The 19,697-nt window shown below is 43.6% G+C and overlaps 1 long non-coding RNA gene across 1 annotated transcript; it reads left to right on the plus strand.

The window, feature by feature from the left end:
• On the plus strand, positions 1–18,387 carry LOC147005810 (uncharacterized). The gene is made up of 4 exons (XR_015044855.1): positions 1–133; positions 11,591–11,637; positions 15,415–15,548; positions 18,260–18,387. It is a non-coding gene; the product is annotated as an uncharacterized LOC147005810 (long non-coding RNA).
• Positions 18,388–19,697: the final 1,310 nt, after the last annotated feature.

Here is a 19,697-nt window from a genome sequence, read left to right on the forward strand (position 1 = left end):
GTCAGAAGGCAGTACACAGCAGGGTCCCTGGCCACCTGGAGGTAGCCTTGGTGATGGTGTGCTTTGTCAGACTTGTGCTCACTGGGGAGCCCATCCTGTTTCAGGCAGCAGACAACAATTGAAGTGACCCCAGGTAGGTTTGGAGGCTGTTTCCCGTTTGACCTACAGGGTCACTCCACCCCCCACCCCCACCCTGTTATTGTCCACTATGAGACAGCAGCCTGGTATCCTGGCAGATCTTCTGTAGCAACAAAACGCTGTTTGTCAAGAATAGTGTCATCCTCCTGTAACTGAAAAAGGTCTATCAGAGACCAGAGCCTGCCGTGGTCAGTGTCTGGGGCTGGGGGACAGTATACGTGTGATTATGCTACCTGCCCAGATCTTTTTATGTATAGTCCCAGATACTTTCTGAATTTCTGGGAAGTGACCTCCACACACAACCATTCTGAATGTTTTTGTTGTATACAAGCAGATATCTCTTGTAAGCCTATGCCCTATTCTTTATGGGACACAAATGAATAAGTGCTTGCTCAGCTTTGTGGTGTTGAAACTGTAAAGTCTCTAGAACAATAGAATGAAGACTTGTTTTCTGCATTGGCCAGCTGATTCAGGACGTGTGTGCTCTGCTAGACTAGTGAGAAGAAACTTATCAGCTTCTGGAAGATTCCCAGTAACCGGGGAACTCTGTCAACAGTAGTACTTGCCTTAGTGTTTGAACTGTGCTCTGAAAATACGTAGAGCCTCTTCTGTCTAGCAGGGATCGCTCTTTTTCTTCCTAGAGTACTTGGGGGAAGAATGTGGGAAGATAAGGCCACATATAAAGATCAGAGTCAGGTTTGTGCTTCCAGAAACAAAGACATCACATGAAAGGTATATGAGATAAATTCCTTCATATCATTGTGGTAGACCCATGAAAAGATAGCAACAAAACCTCTTCAGAATTTACAAGAGCAGAGTTAGACTCGCAGCTTATTCTTGGGGACGGTGTGTTGCTTCCAACAAGTAGTGATGAAAGGAAGTTTGCTTGGGTTCTTACAGCTGCCATGTAAACTGAGAGATGATGGTGTGGGGGAGGGGTGAGAGGGGCACAGACTTCTTATAGGAGGCAGGAGCTTCTCCTGCTAGCTTCCATGACACTCATTTTCCTGAAGATCTAGGAAGCATGAGGGCGTTGCAAAATGTTGTTAAAGGAATCTTGACAAGCATGCGTCACTCAGCCCTCTCACACTGAAGCCTTTTGAAAGCATGTGCCCTGTAAGCTTGGACAACCACAATGTAAACTGGAAGCTGGCTTACCCAGTAAGTCCCCGTCCTGCAAGCCCGAGCGAGGACCTGAGATTACATCCCTCACAATCTCACACTGATGCTGGAATGGTGCCCATAACCCCAGTCGTGAGAAGGTAGGGTTGGAGGCAGGCTCTCTGGAGCTCATTCACCAGCCAACTTAGAATCGATGACCTTCAGGTTCAGGGAGGGACGGAGAATGATCTACAACAGCAGCACTTTGAGTATTAAAGTATGAGTGTATTAAAGGTAGGCAAAAATCAAAGCATGAGCAGCAAGTGGCAGATGTAAAACATCGTCCCGTCAGGTGTTTATAACGACTGTGTTTAGAACGTGTAATGGAAGTGGTTAGGGAAGTTCTGCTAAACAGCCGTGCTGGACTGACGGGGACGGGGAAGTCCTGAGCAGACCCAGACTCTCTCCGCGGTGAGTTTCAGGCCTCCAGTCCCTGACGTGTGCCTTTTTATACTATGAGATAAACAGTAACCTTTATGGAAATGGTTTACCTTCTGGCTGTTTTCAAGGGCACTTGTGATTCTCCTATCTCCCTGATACAGAGGCAGGAGCCAGGCTGCCCCAGGACAACGAGTCCTGGAGTCTACGTGAAATAAACATAGTTGCTTGTTCTCAGAGCCAGCTCTCAACACGCACAGATGGCACATGCCAATTTATGGATATAATTTATATTACAGACCTTCATCAAGAAATAAGCTGGAGAACAATGGAGGAAAATGCTCAGCTTAAGTCTCCTGTCCACACCAAAGTCCATACACACACACACACACACACACACACACACACACACACACACACCCTACTATATTGAAAGGAAGTAGAACATTGGTGAAAATTAACCAAGCAAAATTTGCAAAGCTGACCAGGGGCCCATTAAAGCTCACACAGTGCGTTTACCGCTGAGCGGCCCAGAGTGTATTTAGAAGGAGCTAAGTGGTGCTTTTAGCATTTCTGGCAGAGAAGAGTTACCTCAGAAATGGCCTGACATGCTAACAGAAATGGTGACTCACTCTCAGAGTGCAGATTTCCATGATATCAAGAGATCTTTCATAAATCACATCCAGTATTGCTTTGGACTAATCTGTTTTGTCAAACGGCCAAGAAATATATGAACCTATGTTTAGCATTGCAACCAGGGCTCATGCGGTTGAATAATTAATATTGTGGAAATGGCAATACTACTCAGAACAAACAATCATTAAATTCATACCCAAATCACTGGAGACCCGAAATGGACAAAGCAACCTTGGGGAAAGAGAGAACGCTGGAGGGATCGCCATACCTGATACCAGGTTAGACTACAGAGCCACATTCTTGTGCACCATGGAGGATCTCAGAGCAGGCTACAGCCTGGGCAAACAGCTGCACATGGCCCAGCTCCACCACTCCTGAGTATCCTAAGGCTTCCACATCAATATATCCCAGCGATATTTATTCACTGAAACGCTGTTTACAATTCTTAGGTTATGAACCTAACCTAGGAACTCATCGACAGAAGGGTAGATATAAAACAATTTGGCGGGGCTGGAGAGATGGCTCAGTGGTTAAGAGCACTAACTGCTCTCCCGAAGGTCCTGAGTTCAAATCCCAGCAACCCCATGGTGGCTCACAACCATCTGTAATGAGATCTGACGCCCTCTTCTGGAGTGTCTGAAGACAGCTACAGTGTACTTACATATAATCAATAAATAAATCTTTAAAAAAAAATTTGGCATATCCACACACACAAAATGAAACTTCAGGCATGATGCAAGAAAACATGTGAAAAAATTACATTCATGTTTTCTCTCTGTAGTTCCAAAGGTTTATATAAATAAAATCATGTGTGTATAACTGAAAATCATGTGTGTATAACTGACATGAAAAATGCAAGTGAACCTGTCTAAAGGAAGGGGGGCTAACAGGAAGGTAGATGGGAGGAGGGAGGTGCATGGGTGTGTGGCAAACTCAACATATGGTATACATGAGTAACATAACACAACATATAGTATATGCGTGTAGCATACATTCCACATACAGTATACATATGTAGCATACACTCAACATACAGTATATGTGTGTAACATACACTCCACATACAGTATATGTGTGTAACATACATTCAACATACAGTATACATGTGTAACATACACTCAACATAGCTGTACATGTGTAACATACACACAACACACAATTCAAAGATTCTCATGAACAAAGAATAGTAGGCTTAGTTCTTTCTGCTTCTGTTCAGTCTGTTCTTTTAGTTCATTTTCTTTTTGTTATTAAGAGTCTAGCTTTTTAAACTGTGGGTTGCAATTCCACATGAAGTCACACATGTCTAGAATCCAGACGAGATTGTAGTCCAAAGTGCAGGGCTGAAAGTGTTTACAAATCGGAATTGCTATGAAAGTTTTAATAAAGAATACACACTGTAAACAGGACATGGGCGGAAAACACAGTGGGGAGGTGGGAGTGGAGATACAGAGAGACACAGAGACAGAGACACACACGCAGAGAGACACATACACACAGAAAGAGATATATACACACAGAAAGACAGATGAAAACACACAGAGAAAATGAATCCTGAGGAGAAATGGAGTCTTTCCATAGAAATTAAGAGATGTTACCTGTCCTGTCTCATAGGCTGTTTGTATATAATTTTATAATATCATTTCTTAACAAAGATTTCTTAACAAAGATTTCTTAACAAAGATTTCTCTGCTTGGCTATACCTGCCTATCTAATGTTTCCACCAAGGTATTTGAAAAGTTATATATAACTTTCCTTGCTCTGTTACTATAAAAACCATCATAAAGTTGTTATCACATTGGAATGTGGTATTTAGGGTAACTTAAATTGGTATTGCTGTGTCATGATCTCTCAGATTTGACTCCAGAATAATTTGCTCCTTCTGAGGTGAAAGCTGTGGGTTTGTTTGGTTGATGTTGTTGTTGCTGGTTTTGGTTGTTTTTGTTTTGTTTTGTTTGTTTGTCAATAACTGTTTCCTGAAGATTTAATTCTTTAAGAACAAATAAACACACACATCTTGATACATGTTAGATTATGAGGCCTGTCTCACAGGTTGGACCACACCTGTTCCCGAAACCATCTTATCCTTCACCCCCCACACACAAGAGCTGGGTACCTCATGGCTTTCTTCTCTTATATCTCTCACAAAGGGCAGAGTCCTCTCTCCTCGCCTGTCATCAGGGAATCAAACAGCCTGCCTACAGGTAGATGGTATAAGAGACTTGCTACCTAATCCTGCTGAGATTCAGGCCCCTCCTCACTCCTTTGCAAACCTTTAAGAACAGACACCTGTGCTTTCTTAGTTATTTAGTACTCAGTTTACTGCTCTATTGCTGTGGAGAGACACTGTGACCAAGGCAACTCACAAAAGAAAGCACATAATTGGGGGCTTGCTTACAGTTCCAGAGCGTAAGTCCATGTCATTACAGCAGAAGTGTAGCAGCAGCAGGCAGGTAGGCTTGGCGCTGGATCAGTAGCTGAGAACTCACACATGTGATTCACAAGTTGGAGGCAGAGGAAGAGAGATTGGGTCTGACATGAGCTTTTTAAACCTTGAAGCCCATCCCCAGCGACACACTTCTCCAACAAGGCCACACCTTCTAATTCTTTCTAAAACAATCCCACCAACTGGAAACGGAACATTAAAATATTCGAGCCTATCTGGGCCATCCTCATTCAAACCGCCACACTGGTGGAACCAAAACAAAACCTCCCATTCTTTAGAACCACACCATAAGAAACTGCCAGTGGTGTCAATAACGACCCCAATAAAGCTCCCACTTGAAGACAGGTCTTATGGTGGCTTGAATAGGTTTGGCCCCTGTAGACTCATGTGTGTAAATGCTTGGCCCATAGGGAGTGGACTATTTGGAGTAGCCTTGGCCTTGCGGAAGTAGGTGTGGCCTTGTTGGAGTAGGTGTGGCCTTGCTGGGGTAGGCGTGGCCTTGCTGGAGTGGGTGTGGCCTTGTTGGAGTGGGTGTGGCCTTGTTGAGGAGTGTGTCACTGTGGGGGTGGGCTTTGAGGCCTCCTTTGCTCAAGCTTTCCAGTGTGGGCTCTAGACCCTTTCTTCTGCCTTCAGTTGAGATGTAGAATTCTCGATTCCTCCAGCACCATGTCTGCCTGAGTGCTTACCATGCTTCCTGCCATGATGAAAGTGAACTAAACCTCTGAAACTGCAAGCCAGCCCCAATTAATACTTTCCTTTATAAGAGTACCTTGGTCACGGTGACTCTTCACAGCAATAAAACCCTAACTAAAACAGTTCCTCTTGGTGTTTCTCTCTGGAAGCTACCGTCTCACATCTCCCTCCACCCCTCAAAAAAACAAAAACAAAAACAAAAAACAAAAAAACAAAAAACCCAAATCCAGCAGTATGAGAATTTACTTTTGTCTTTCAGAAATGCTAACACGTGGGCCTGGGGAGATAGCTCAGCCAGGAAAGGGCCTGCCATGTAGGCACCAGGACCTGAGTTTGTATCCCCTGAAACCATGGAAACACCCAGGCATGCTGGTATGCACCTGCAACCTGCAGGACAGGTGGGTCCCTGAAGTCCACTGGCAGGCTGGCCTAGTAGATCCAGTTAGCTTCAGATTCCGTGAGAGAATCAGTTAAAGACAGATTCCGTGTGTCAAAAAATGAACATGGAGAGAAACTGAGCACAGATATCTAAAGCCAACACCTGGCTCCCACAAGTATGCCCGCACGAGTGCACACACCTGCATGCATACATGTATGTTAACAAGTGCATGTGTGTGTGTGCACATACACATTCTACATACACATACAAGACATACCAAAATTTTATGTATCTCGAAAATTGTTTTAAATGTTCGTTTTTTAATCAATAAATATTTGATTTGTAAACCTATTTTACATACTTATATATACAGGGTCTTGGGAAATCTTCTAGAGTGGTAAGGGGTCCCCAGGAGAAAATTTAAGAGGCCCTGGTTCAAGTCAAGTATGTCCATTGATTTGTGAAGTTCATCGATTTTAGTTATCTCCCTTCTCCTGTGGCGCTATCTAGTAAGTTTTAAACATTGCTTGTTTTATTTCTAAGTTCTCTCTTTTCCATTTTCTCCTTTGCTAAGATTTTCCATGTTCACTTGTTACAAAGTTGTTCTCTTGAAACACATGAGCACACACGTTTTCAGTTTCTCCCACCTGGGACTTCCCTAAGGAACTCAGCTGTAAGAGAACTGTGGATTCCACTCCTCAGACAGACAGGGCTGGGAAGTCCCAGGGTGGTAAAGATGTCCCAGGGACATCTTTTGCTATTAACAGAAAAGCCTTTCCCACAGTACATGAGTTTATATTGGTGAGATAAGTTCTGGAAAGTTCCTAAATAACCACTGAAGGAAATCCGGTTGCTAGGGAAACCAGCCAGGAGATTAGAGGGTTGAAACTGAAAGCCTTCTCCCCTGCTCCTGGGAGGGACAAAGGCTGCAAGTCCAGCTGCCCCTCAAAGGCCCCCACCTCATCAACCTTGCCTACCTAATGAAGCTCATAAAAAGGGCCAGAATAGGAGATGCTGTCACAGAGCTACTATGTGGATGTTCCTGGAGAGTGTGTTAAAAATAACAACCCCGGTGTCTCACAAAGGAACCCACAAAGCCAAAGCATCTCAGCCAGTGCATCCGCTAGCAGCACACTGCAGGCTTTTATCCCTGATGTAGGTGGTGACTTTGCACCTCACCCCACCGCTCAGCTTCACACTCTGTGATTAGCTAATTGGCACAAGGGAAAAGGAGGAGGCTCAGGAAATAAGAGTTCTTCCTGGGCTAACTACTTTGATTAAACAACAACAGCAACACCCATTTCTCACAAACGGGGCGTTGAGAATACATCAATGTTCTGTGCTTCATCTTTCCACATGGGTGGGCACATCTCTTCCACTGGCTCATCGTCTGCATCCTTTGCACAGCTTTTTATAAATAAGTGATGAACATTGGTAAAATATTGTCTTGAGTTCTGAGTAATGAGGCTGATATGTGGTCATGTCGATCCCTGGCTTCTGACCAGTCTGAAGTGGAGGTGGCAGCCTACAACTTGGGACTGGAATCTGAAGTGGGAGCATTTTCTCAAGACTGAACCTAGATTATTGAGGGGGAAACCCAGGGCTGGCAGCCTCAATAGGCTATGATTGGCCACCCACCCTCGTGTACCAGATAAGAAAACAGAGAACAGAGATTTGTTCTCTGTGGCCAGAGAGACAATAGAAAGATGGATCCAGTGACTCCATGTCCCTTTTTGGGAATTCTTCCACCAGCGTTAGGTGTAAGCTGAGGAAGAATTGGGGGAGAGAACGGAGGTAGAAGGCTTTAGCAAGTCCTGGAAGGTGTGGTCCCACCCATCCCAGTTTCAGCTCTGTTATTGCAAAGTGGTCAAAGACGACCTTATTGTTGGGGGGATGAGACAGTTCTCAGGGTGATTACATCTGCCTCGGGGTGCAGCCTTGCCATCCTGGGTGATTGTTATCTGGGCAGAGGATTCTGGGAATCTCTGCAGTTCCGGGAACTCAAGGTGGTTTGAGAAAAAAGGAGATGTACAATGACTTCTGCTGTACTGGAGTCAGAGAAAGGGTGATGATGTCACTGTAACTGCTCTGTAGAGCCTGGTCCTTGGCTGACCTAACAAGGCAAGTTAGTTAACAAGGTCAGCCACCCATCCTCAGCAAGACAAAGACAGAAGTAAGAGCAGTGTTGTTCTCAAACTGTGCCCTGCTAGAGCTTACTCTGTATTATATAAAACAGTGTTCTCTCTCCCTCTCTCTCTCTCTTTCTTCAGATTATGGCTTGCTCCAGGGAACTCCATTTTACTAGCAGATTTTTACTTTCTTTTGAGGGAGAACGATGATTGTGGGCCCTTTGGTTGACTCACAAATCATATACCTGTCTAGCACCACCCAAGTAGCACAGACTGATAAATTACCTATTCCCAGGAGCAGAAAAAGACCCACCCCACTGCAGTGGTGTATGAATGTGTTAAAACCATCCAGGGAAACCAGGTCCAAGAACATATTAGACACTCCAGATGGAGGAAGGAATAATTTTCTCACTGTGACCCCATAAAGTGATGGGGACCTAACACTCTGATGGCCCCACATCAGTCTACTGAGTCTATTACCAGAAATTTTGGAGATCCCTTCACGATGACTAGATGATACTTGGAAAATCAGGCTCCTTTATTGGGGTTCTTAGTCTCATTAATAAATTAATTTCAAAATGGATTCAAGGGAACCAGAGAGATGGCTCAGCAGCTAAGGGTATATATATTGCTCTTCCAAAAGACTCTAGTTTGATTTCTAGCATCCACATTGAGTGGCCCAGAATTGCCTGTAATTCCAACTCTAGGGGATCCAATTTTTCTAATTTCTATGGTTATCTGCACATGTATACGTGCACTCATACACACACACACACACACACACACACACACACACACAGCAAGACAAACTGTAAATCTCAGCAGCTGCTTAGAGGAGAGCACAGGCAAGATGGAGGGAGAAGCCATGATCCTGAGTTCAGCAGACAGGAATCAAACTCATGGTGGAAAAGCAGTCACGTGGTAGGGACAGACCTTTAAAGAAAGAATAAGGAAGCTCAGCACATCAGAAAAGTATTCTTAGGTTCTGTCAGCATCGGCAAGGGAGCCAGGAGGAAGAAAGGGGTGTGCTGTACTCTCTGCGTCAGGGCTCGGGTGAGTAGATCCAAAGACCCTCACAGCAGCTTCTAGGGAGTGCTGGAGGGCAGGATTCTGGGAAGGAAAAATACAGCATTTTATTAAAATAATTATTCCATCTACCTCTTCAGCAAGGCTAAAGATGAACTTGCATTCTCTTCCTAGGGGCAGTCCCTTGGCCAGGTGATTGACATGGCCAACGGGAAGGTTGACTCTTTATCTAGGCTGGAGATCTACAAACCTAACAAAGGTTACAGAGATAGACATATCAGGAAGGCAGAGCCATAGGCTTTTTTATGCTGCTCTTGGATTCCTCGTAGAGCCAAGTAAGAAGTTAGTGCCTTTCAGCAAAAGCAGCTTCTAAGTGCCTCAATCTGTGGGGTCTGATGCAGTCTTCAGGCAGAGAGCATCAGAACTGAACAGGAGTGGGCTCACTGCTGTCCCTTGAACTGTTTACTTAGTGTATGTGGGAAAGCCCCTCTCACACCTGGTGTTGGAAGCATTGTACTGATACTAATGATGTGCTAACTGTCCTGGTAAGGATGGAGATATCCCGTTACACAAAACAGATGATTTCCTTGAGGCCCAGTTCTGTGGTCACCACGAGCCTAGTCTTCAAGCCATCATAACTGTGAAGGGATAACTTTCATTGCTTTAGCTACCGATTAGTTGTGGGTTCTGTGTTGACTCTAGGGAATTAGCAAAGGTGGGAACTGGTGGCCTAGACATGAGGGATTTAAGGAGAAAGAAACATGAAGTCTGTGCATCACGAGATCAAACCAGCCCACACAGTTTAGGTACATGCTCTTATCAGAGCAAAAGGGAAAAAGAAAGAAAAACCTGGGAACCTGGGCAGCAAAGGAATCCCTGGCTCCAGAATCTGGATGAAGATTCTCATCAGCTGCGAAGTCCAACACAATCAAGGGGGCAGGGAAGCTTAAAGCCCTTCTCCCTACCCTGATATAAACCTATAATTTTCTAGGAATCTGGCCAGAAACTCCATTTATATTAAAAGACCCGTCTTAACCTCCTCATACAGTCTCAGTGGCTCCTGGTTTTGAAATGTACAATTATAATTCCATCCAAAGCACTTCTGGAGCCATCCCATAACCTCGCTTATCAAAGAGAGGGTGCAGCAGGGAAGGGGGGGGCTTCTTATAAACACTTTATGATGCATCTGGAGAGCCAGTGAAATGGGGTACGGCTGATGCTAAGACACTTAACAGCGACCTCCTTGAGAAGCCCATACCTACACTAGGTGTGCCTTATTCTCTCCTTTCTTTTAACCCCTCAGTGACAATCTACGTTAAAATGTCTTTTAATAAACCTTGATAGGTCTTTGAGAAGTGTATACCCCTATTCTCAAGTGTCTTAGTAGCTCTCCCATTGCTGTAAAAGGACACCATGACCAAGACAATTTATAGAAGAAAGCATTTAATTTGGGGGTTTGCTTAGAGTTTCAGAGGGATCGTCCATCCATGATCATTATGTTGGAGAGTATGGCAGCAGGGATGGAGCCAGGCATGGTGCCCGAGCAGTAACTGTGAGCTTACATTTAATCTGCATGCTGAAGGGAAGGAAGAGAGACAGACTGGGCCTGGTGTGGGGCTTTTGGAACCTCGAAGTCCGCCCACAATGACACTGCTCCTCCAACAAGGCCATACTTCCTAACCCTTTCCAAAACAGTTCTATAAACAGGGGACCAAGCATTCAAACCTCAGAATCTATGAGGGACGTTCTCACTCACACCACAACTAGGTGTGCTTCTGTAGTTCCTCAGAGCGTCTTCCTATTTTTAATAACCCTAACTCCTCTTCATACTGCTAGTCTTGAAATTCTTTTGTGCATTTAAGACAAGGGTCTGGTTTTACCTGAGATGAAATTTCTAAAATATTAAGGGGACTCTTCAGGCCCATGAGGATGACGGTGTGGCTCTGTGCCTTGCCTCTGCTATCCCATAGGGTCCTCTTTGGGGGCTCTCTTTGAAGCAATGTTGGTGGGTTTTGTGAACTGTTGCTTAGCTCATCTACTGTGTCTTTTTAAACTTGTGTGTGTGTGTGTGTGTGTGTGTGTGTGTGTGTGTGTGTGTGTGTGTGATTACCTTTGTTTCTGTTTTCTGGGCAGTAACTCATTTAGTGTTTAAAGAGTGCCAAAGATATTAATCACTTAGAGTCAACCATTTTGCAATCCTGGGTCATACAAAGTAATCCATGGTTTACCCAGAAGGACATCACCATAAGACTGACCCACTGATAGTCTAAACAACCCTGGCTTCCAAGAGAGACACCCTTAGACCCCATCAAGGTGAGCGAACTCTGTCATGGCATCTGGATAAGATAGCCTCATTAAGCCGCACATCTGGATTCAGAACACACTGGGATTGGCTGCTTCCATAGCTTTTCTAGGTCCTAAACTTTTAAATACACTTCCTGTTCTTTGCTACCCACATCCTAAGGCACAGGCAGTCCCTGCCTTAGCCACTCCATGTAAAGCTGACAGCTTTGGCAAAGGGCAGTGTTCACTCAGGCTGGTTTACCAGTTTGTTTTGATACTTCCTTTGGAGAGTCTAATCTCTGTTTTAAATTCTGGTTCTCCTAGGCGGTGTTTTACTGAAGGAGCATACATTATAGTCACAACCAAAATAGGTGAGTATAGATTCCATATGCTTTCGTTTCGTGAAAGGTTAAAAACACAGATGCTCTGGGTATCTAACTTATGTATTTACTTTAAAGAGACACAGTAAGCACAGCTCAGTCTCTAGGGAGCCACTGGAACTGTGGAGACAGTCACTGATGAGCCAATGGCCATAAGAGACAGCCTGGCCATGTCTGGTACAGGAGATCAGGAAGAAGTCCTTAAGTGAGACCGGAAATGTGTCATAAGAATCCCAAACCTATACTACACTTGTCTTATCCCTTTCCCTTTTCTTTAAAAATTAAAAAAAGGTTTTATTTATTTTATTTCATATATGTGAGTATTTTGCTCAACATGTATGTCTGTGTACCATGTGCATGCCTAGTGCTTTTGGGGATCAGAGGAGGGATCAGATCCCATAGAGCTGGGGTTATGGACAGTTGTGAGCCACAAATCCATTTGTTAAGGATTTCAGTCAAGTTGTAACAAACACTATGAAACTATTGTTAAAAAGAACTCATGGCTCATTGGACTCATGGGGCAGCTGATGCAGGATAAGTTACCGCATCTCTGTTTTCATTTCGTGTCTTGTTTCTGTCCTGTGAGTTACGTCTTTACCTTTGTAGGTAAGCGTACTAACTCTCAAGGAAAGCTGAGAAGTGATGTAGAAAACTTACACAAGTTACACAGTGATAATTCATCTTCCTAGTCCTTGGGTTTCAGCAACGGCAGAGCTGGCTAAGCAGGACCAGCCCTCAGATGGAGGCAATTGTCTGAGAGGGAAAGACTATGTCCTGTAGCAGGAGCTATCATCCCCTAAGAATAAATCCACATCAGCAGGAAATAGGCACTTCTTTGAGCCATCCTCTAGAACCAGAATTGAGACAGCAATCAACCAGTAAACACATCGACTCATATGGTCCGACTGCACATACCTCTTGTCTTCTATTGTAACTTTCTCTATTTAAATTTGAAGCTCATGTTAGTACCTCTGGGGGCATCTGCACTTCTCTTTGTTATCCTATCATGGTCACATTGACCAAATCTCCCCTCAGTCCACTTTGACTCTTTAACCATTATATTGAGACAGATGCCAACTTGAACCTGTTGGGGGTTACTGGAGCTAGAACTTTCCCCCTAAAACATCAGTCATGCTATGAACTAAAAGGAATTTGAGCTAATCTAATAACATGATTATTCATTTATAAGCCAACTTGATACCATATAAACAACATAAAACATAAACACATATAAATTATACATACATATGCATGGCATTCTGCTTGTTTTTTGTCAACTTAACACAAACCTAGATATATCTGGCGAGAGGGAATCTCAACTGAGGAATTGTCTCCAACAGATTGCATGTAGGCAGTTCTGAGGTATTATTATTATTATTATTGATGATTGATATGGGAGGGCTGTTCTCTGTGGACAGTGACACCACTGAGCAGATGCAGTGTCCTGGCTTGTAGAAGAAAGTAAGTTAAACATGTTATGGGAAGCAAGCCAGTAAGTAGCATTCCTCTGTGACTCTCCCTGCCCTTGTGGATCATTGGCCGATATTGGTCCACACAGGCAAAGGTGGCAGAGATGACAGGGATGGGGGTGGGGGTGAGAACCAGAAGCCTTGTGAGTAGGTATGATGAAGATGACAAACTGGGACCAGCTGCAGGGAGGCAGATCACCTTTACTTGGGGCGATTCAAGGCTTATCTAATTTGGGGGGGGGTGGAAGTAGAAACATCCAGGATGGGCAAAGGTCATTGGCTGAAGGCTTAGGGTACTGAAATGCCGCATTAACATCCAGGAATCTCAGGTGCTAGCTGACTGGGTTCTGTAATCTTTAACCAAGGCTAAGTGACATTATACAGGTAGGGAGTGTGGTTTGAACTCTCCAGTCAAGGCCAGAGAAGGAGAAATACTGCCAATTAAGGGAGTCCTCCACATTGTGCCAAGGAGGCTATCTGGAGAATAGAAGACTTCAACCTTACTCAGCAGTTTTTTCCACACTCCTCCATGGCCTCTGTTTCAGTTCCTGCCGCTAGATTCCTGCCTTGAGCTCCTGTCCTGACTTTCTTCAGTGATGGATGGGCTCTTTCCTGAAAGCATAAAAGAAAATAATCCTTTCTCCAAAATTGCTTTTGGTCATGGTGTTTATCCATACATAAAGATAAGTTTAAAACAAACCAAATATTTTTTAGATTTTTTTAGATTTCAACACATTTCTCACTTGATAGTTTCATGTTAGACTGTTGATCTGATTATTTTTTTCATAAAACAAAGCAATCATTACTCCTAAATCTATTCTTCTAAAGTTATGACTCTTTTTCTTTAAAGTGATGTAGAAAACTTACATCTTAAAGGCTCAGAGAATGATCTAAAAAGCAAAAAGATTGTAATATAGTTAGTCATACAGACTTAGGGAATATCCTTTTCTCTTTTAGGAGCTAAACAGCAAGGTGAGAGATGTTCTTAGAGTTAAAAATTTTCTTTCTCACCATTGTTGGCCAACGAATTTTTAAAGTTTTAAATTTATTGCAAGTATAAAACATATTCCCTGTTCTTTACTTGTGGATATAAAAGAGAAGGACTTTCGTTTCAACTTCCTATGCTATCATTACAATATAGGTTTTGTTGTTGTTTTGTTTTTGTTTTCTTTTAAATAAAATGCCTTCTAAATTTTGGGAAAAAATAAAGCAGAAAGAAATGGTGCAGGCTAGTTTTATATCAACTTGACATGAATTAAAATCATTTTGGAAGAGGGAACATCAGTTGAGAACCACGCCCACCATCACCACCAGATTGGCCTGTAGGCAAGCTTGTAGTATGTTTTCTTGGTTGATGATTATGTTAGTAAGGGCCGGGATTACTGTGGGAACCCCTGGGCAGATGGCCAGAGGCTGTTTAAGCAAGCAGCTAAAGCTTACACAGAGCCTGTACCTGTCTGCATCAGGTCCTCTGCTTATATTACAGCTTCCAGTTTACTAAGTTATTTTTTGGGATTTATTTATTTAGATACATGGGTACTCTGTTTGCATGTGTGCCTGTATGACAGAAGAAAGCATCAGACAGAAGAGGGCATCAGATCCTATTAGAGATGGCTGTGAGCCACGAGGTGGGTGCTGGGAATTGAACTCAGGACCTCTGGATGAGCAGCAGGTGTTCTTAACCACAGAGCCATCTCTCCAGCCCCTCAGTTCAGGATTTTTATAGGATTCCTGGGTGTCTGAATAGAAGGTCTCTGATTCTTGTGCCTTCTCTCCGGTTCTTTTCCTTCTGTTGATTTGTCTTGTCTAACTTTGATGTACTAGTTTTTAATCTTATTATATTTAATTTTGTGACATTTAAAAAAATGAATGGACAGGTAGATGAATGAATGAATGAATGAATGAATGAGAACCTAGCTGTTGTTTTTGTTTGGGGTGGTTTGTTGTTGCTGTTATTGCTGTTTTTTGTTTGTTTGTTTGTTTTGTTTTGTTTTTCTTTTAAAAGAAATCAATCCGAGTAAGCCATGGGAGCAAGCCAGTCAGCAGGCATCCCTCTGTGGTCTTCCCGTATGTTCCTGCCTCCAGGTTTGTGCCCTGAGTTTCCTGAGCCATTCACTGTCAGCTGAAAATGTCATATGAAATAGCTCCTTCCCTCCACAAGTTGCTTTTGGTCAAGGTGTCTTATCATAGCAGTAGAAACTCTGAGACAGAAACCATTAACTAAGAAAAGATATAAAAAATTATAGATAGAAAAAAATTTTTTTGGTAGAAGATTAAAGAGGAAAATAAATGTTTTCAGGGAAGACATTATTTTAGTTCTGTCTTGAACTAAAATGATGCTTCAAAATTAAAGAAGAAAAGAGACGAGGACAAAACCCAACGTATAGGCATGCCCCAGGACAACTGTGTGAGCCACAAAACGATTCATGAAAGGTAAGACTTTGTAAAGGATGGTCTTCTTGTGACTATCTCTGCTGTAATTTTCTTATGGTCGGATTATTGATAATTCTTATTTTATTGCTCAATAAACATATGAGGAGAAAACTGCAAAAGTAGGTATTGAGTCACCAAACGCCCCAAATAATTTTTAAGTGTAGCTCCTGGGGTTCACAACAACAAATAAAATAGAGACAGTCTGAACTGCCCAGGGGAGGATTATAGCCAAGGGAACAAGCCCAGGTAATGTAATAGCTTTATTCCTGGGGAATGGTGTTTTCCCCAGGCAGACAACCTGCTGCTCAGGAGGAGCACCTCACCCCCTAGCAGAAGAGAGGCTTTTAAAGGGGCAGCAACTTACTCCAACTGTGACAAAACTGGGGCACTGGAAAAGGACAGCACTGCGTGGGGTTCTAAAAACAAAACAAACAGCGGTGTCTCTCTTTGCAGAGGGGCAGAGCTCAGAATATAGGCTCAGCTCCCTCCAAGGCTGTCCTTAAGGATGCCATCCAAGGCTGGCTCCCAGATAAAAACCCCAGTGGGGGGCTGGAGAGATGGCTCAGCAGTTAAGAACTTTGTTGCTCTTGCAGAGGACCTAGGTTCACTTCCCCCACATGGTGGCTTACAGCCACCCTTAACCCCAGTTTAAAGGATCCAGCTGGCAGGCATGTAGTACACAAACATGCACACAGGCAACACATTTATGCACACAAAGTAAAATAAATTAAGGGGAAAAAAACCAGTGGAATGAATGACTCAACCATCAGGTATATTGGGTAACTCTCGGTGTGGCAGGTTAAGACTGCTAATTTTTCAGTATGGGGACTTTGTTCTCTGCCTTAACTGATAACCCAAGGCCTGTTTTAAACAAATGTATGTAGTCACCAGTGTTTATGGGAATAGCCCGAAGTCTAAGGAACGATTGTTGTGAGGTTCAACCTTGGAAACTGCTCTTTATGTGACAGAGAGGCAAAGCATCAGTACCCTGGCGGTGCTCATTCGAGGTCCAGCCAGACTCTGTAGCCAGGATAGCCAGGTGCTTACAACCTGTAACAGCCTATGATAAAGTCTGGAGGCTGCAGACATGGCTGGAACACCTCTTTCCCAAATCAAGTTTAAGCCCTACCTTATGCAGAAACAACAACAATTAAAAAAATTAGATTCAACAAAGGCCAATGCCATCCTTGTTGTCTTAAATATTAAAAAAAAAAAAAGGTGGTTCATTATCATGTTAGCTGCAAAGGAAGATTTTTACTACTCTAATCACTTGGCCTTTGGGGGGGGGAGATTAAATCCATAGTCCCCAGAGTCTTAGGGGGTCTGTCTGCTTTGGTGACAGGGGGAAACTGAGCCACCACCTTTCCTAGCCTACACCAAAGGACAGCCACACTCCAAGAAAAACTAATTGTTTATTAGCTTTTGCTTCCCTGACAAGGATGTGGGTGTCCTCTGATGTTTATTGATGGCTCCTCAGGAGGCACGAAGACCTGCCTCATCTCCCACCCCCCAACCCCCCCCCCCCCGACTAAAATAACAAAATAACTCGAGAAGTTATTCTGCAGCAAATCTATGCCTCCTCAGCCTCTACAGCCTCAAGAACATTTTAGAGACAAGGTTGTTCATGCCATAAATCAAGACTTAAAAGTTCTCTTCAAACAAAGTAGCAAACACACTAACTAGTTCTTCAACACAGTATCCATCAGTCCGGTTTAGGAGCCTGTTGGCAGCTGGAACCTTTGTGCTGTGGTTTGCTTATTGTGTTTCTTTTAGTCCTCTTCAGTAACATACCTTGACTACAACCTAACACTATTTTCCCCCCATCATTGGATTCCTTCTTAAAACTGGTGTGTAACTACATCACTATACATTTTTATAGTGTGGAATCTTCATTCCTAAACTCAAAAAGTTAATGTGACTGGGAAGAGCTAACTTAATGGCCTAAGGGTAGTGCAGAGACAAGTGAGACTCGGGTCTCTAATATGTACAAACTCATATTAAGTCTATGACTGATTCTACCCTAAGTGTTAAGTATTTACTATTATAGTGATTATCAGGCATCTCGTGATAAATAGGCCTTGCTATTCTTAGTGCTGGTCTTAGACCTGACAATCTCCTTTGTGCTTTATTTTCCGTGTGGTCTTGCTATACTGAGAGGTGATGCCCTTTCGCCAAGATTCCTGCGGAATGATGCTCTTCTCTCTACAAGCTTAGACCTTCTTATTCTCCCTTAGGGGAGAAAGATGGAGACTTTTGATCCTAGAAGAGAAGTCTGTCACCTGTGTACTCCTGAAATATAGGTGACAGAAGATAGATTGCCAGTCTTCATCAACTCTTAAGATGAAGAGATCTAAGTCTCAGAGGGAGAAGCTGAGGCAGAGTAGGAAGGGAAAATTATGAGAATATGGGAAGGAAATGAGCCCCTACCCAGACTCTGTCTGACTGCAGATTCTCACCAGCTGAGAATTCCCACACAACTAAGGACAGTTGCTCAGTCTGTCTCTTCTACCCTCCCTGTTACAGGCATGTGGTAGTGTGCCTGATATAAGAATATTCTCCTCTTTTGTTGGGTCTCCAGCATGACAGCATGACATATCCCCTCCCCCCAAGCTAACAATGAAATAATGAGGGGAATATGCTTCTATACTCAACCTTATCCCTCCCACCTCCCTTTCTTTCACATTTTCACTTTGAATTCTTTCTCATTTTAGGAAACTGATTCTCTTGGAGGCTGGACGACCATCCAGGGCCAATCTGCAGACAGATGGGGGAATCACACAGTTATATTACTATCTGTAATTTAAAGACTCACTTGAATTAATCATTAAAATTCCCGTCGTTGCTACAGAATCAGGGTTTGTTGTTGTTGTTGTTGCATTTGGAGAGAAGTATTCAAGGACTCAGTCCCAACTTTGATGTAGACATTTACCTGTAACTTAGAGCCAGGTCAGGGCCACCTGAGGGCAAGTAAGTAGAAGAAAGCGTTTTTTTACGAAAGTGTAAGTGCCTTCTGCGTCTCAGGCACGATGCTTGGGGATGCTGGGGAGTCATTTCATATGTAAACTACCTGGATGGGCCGCGAGGATCCCACCAAAGCACCAAGAAAGAACAGCCCATCCCTTTTCTGACTGGAAAACAGAGCCCACTTCCCCTAGCGCCGCCGGTGAAAGAACCCTTTCTTTGAGAGTGCAGCGGCACCAGAGGGCGCCTCGAAGGAAGAAAACCCCGGGTCTGCTTAGACCTTTCCTCCTATTGCAATGGTTTCCTTGAGCCCAGGCGGCCCAGAGCGCAAGCCAAGGTTCCACAGAAGCCCGCACAGAGGACAGAGGGCTGCTGTATTCAGCACTGTGATCTCCTGCCAAAAAACCCGAACCCCACAGGCTGCATTTGGAAGGACGTCCCCTGTCCAACCGCACCTAAGACAGCTTGAAGGAACTTGAAAGGTGGAGGGGTAGAGTGACCTTCTAAGCTGCCTGGCTACCCGACGGCTACTGGACACAACTCCAGAGATAACCGGAAGTCTAGCTTTGATTTTCCATCATGGCTAAGCAATACTAGAGCTGTCCCTTGATCCTCCCACTGCTTTGTGAAATTAGAGTGGGTGGCCCAACCACAAGGCTGGGATACTTTGAATGAACCGATTTTTTCTTCTTTTCTTCTTTTTTTCTTTTTCTTTTTCTTTTTCCTTTCCTTTTCTTTTTTTCTTTTTTGGCTTTCACTATCATGGTGCAATAGTTTGAAAATCAGGGCAAGACTTCCGGAGGGAAAATGAGATCGTCTCAGAGAAAATGCTCAGCAAGTGCCCCCTGGTGGTTGGTTTTAAAATTTTGCTCTTGATTGACAATGGTTTGTATTTATGGGGTACAATGTGTCTGAGAGTGTTATGCTAACGAAATAAGCTTTCTGTATTCTGTTCTCAGATGACAGATACTGTTTATATGTCTTCATAGAGACTCCTGCACACACACACACCTTCCAGCTGCTTGTCTCCAGGATGACAGGGCTCCATCCTTCTCAGTTTGTCAAGGGCCTCCCAGTGTGTGTTAGTGTAAGATTTGGGGTGTTGGGTGATGTAATTCGGTCTAATACTCTTTGAGGGGTATAGCATAACCTGAATTGTGGAATCTTTGGAAAAGTAATGTTGTTGAA

Source organism: Mus caroli, unplaced genomic scaffold, assembly GCF_978045245.1.
Source record: "Mus caroli unplaced genomic scaffold, Mus_caroli_1 scaffold_2, whole genome shotgun sequence".
Taxonomy (NCBI): domain Eukaryota; kingdom Metazoa; phylum Chordata; class Mammalia; order Rodentia; family Muridae; genus Mus; species Mus caroli.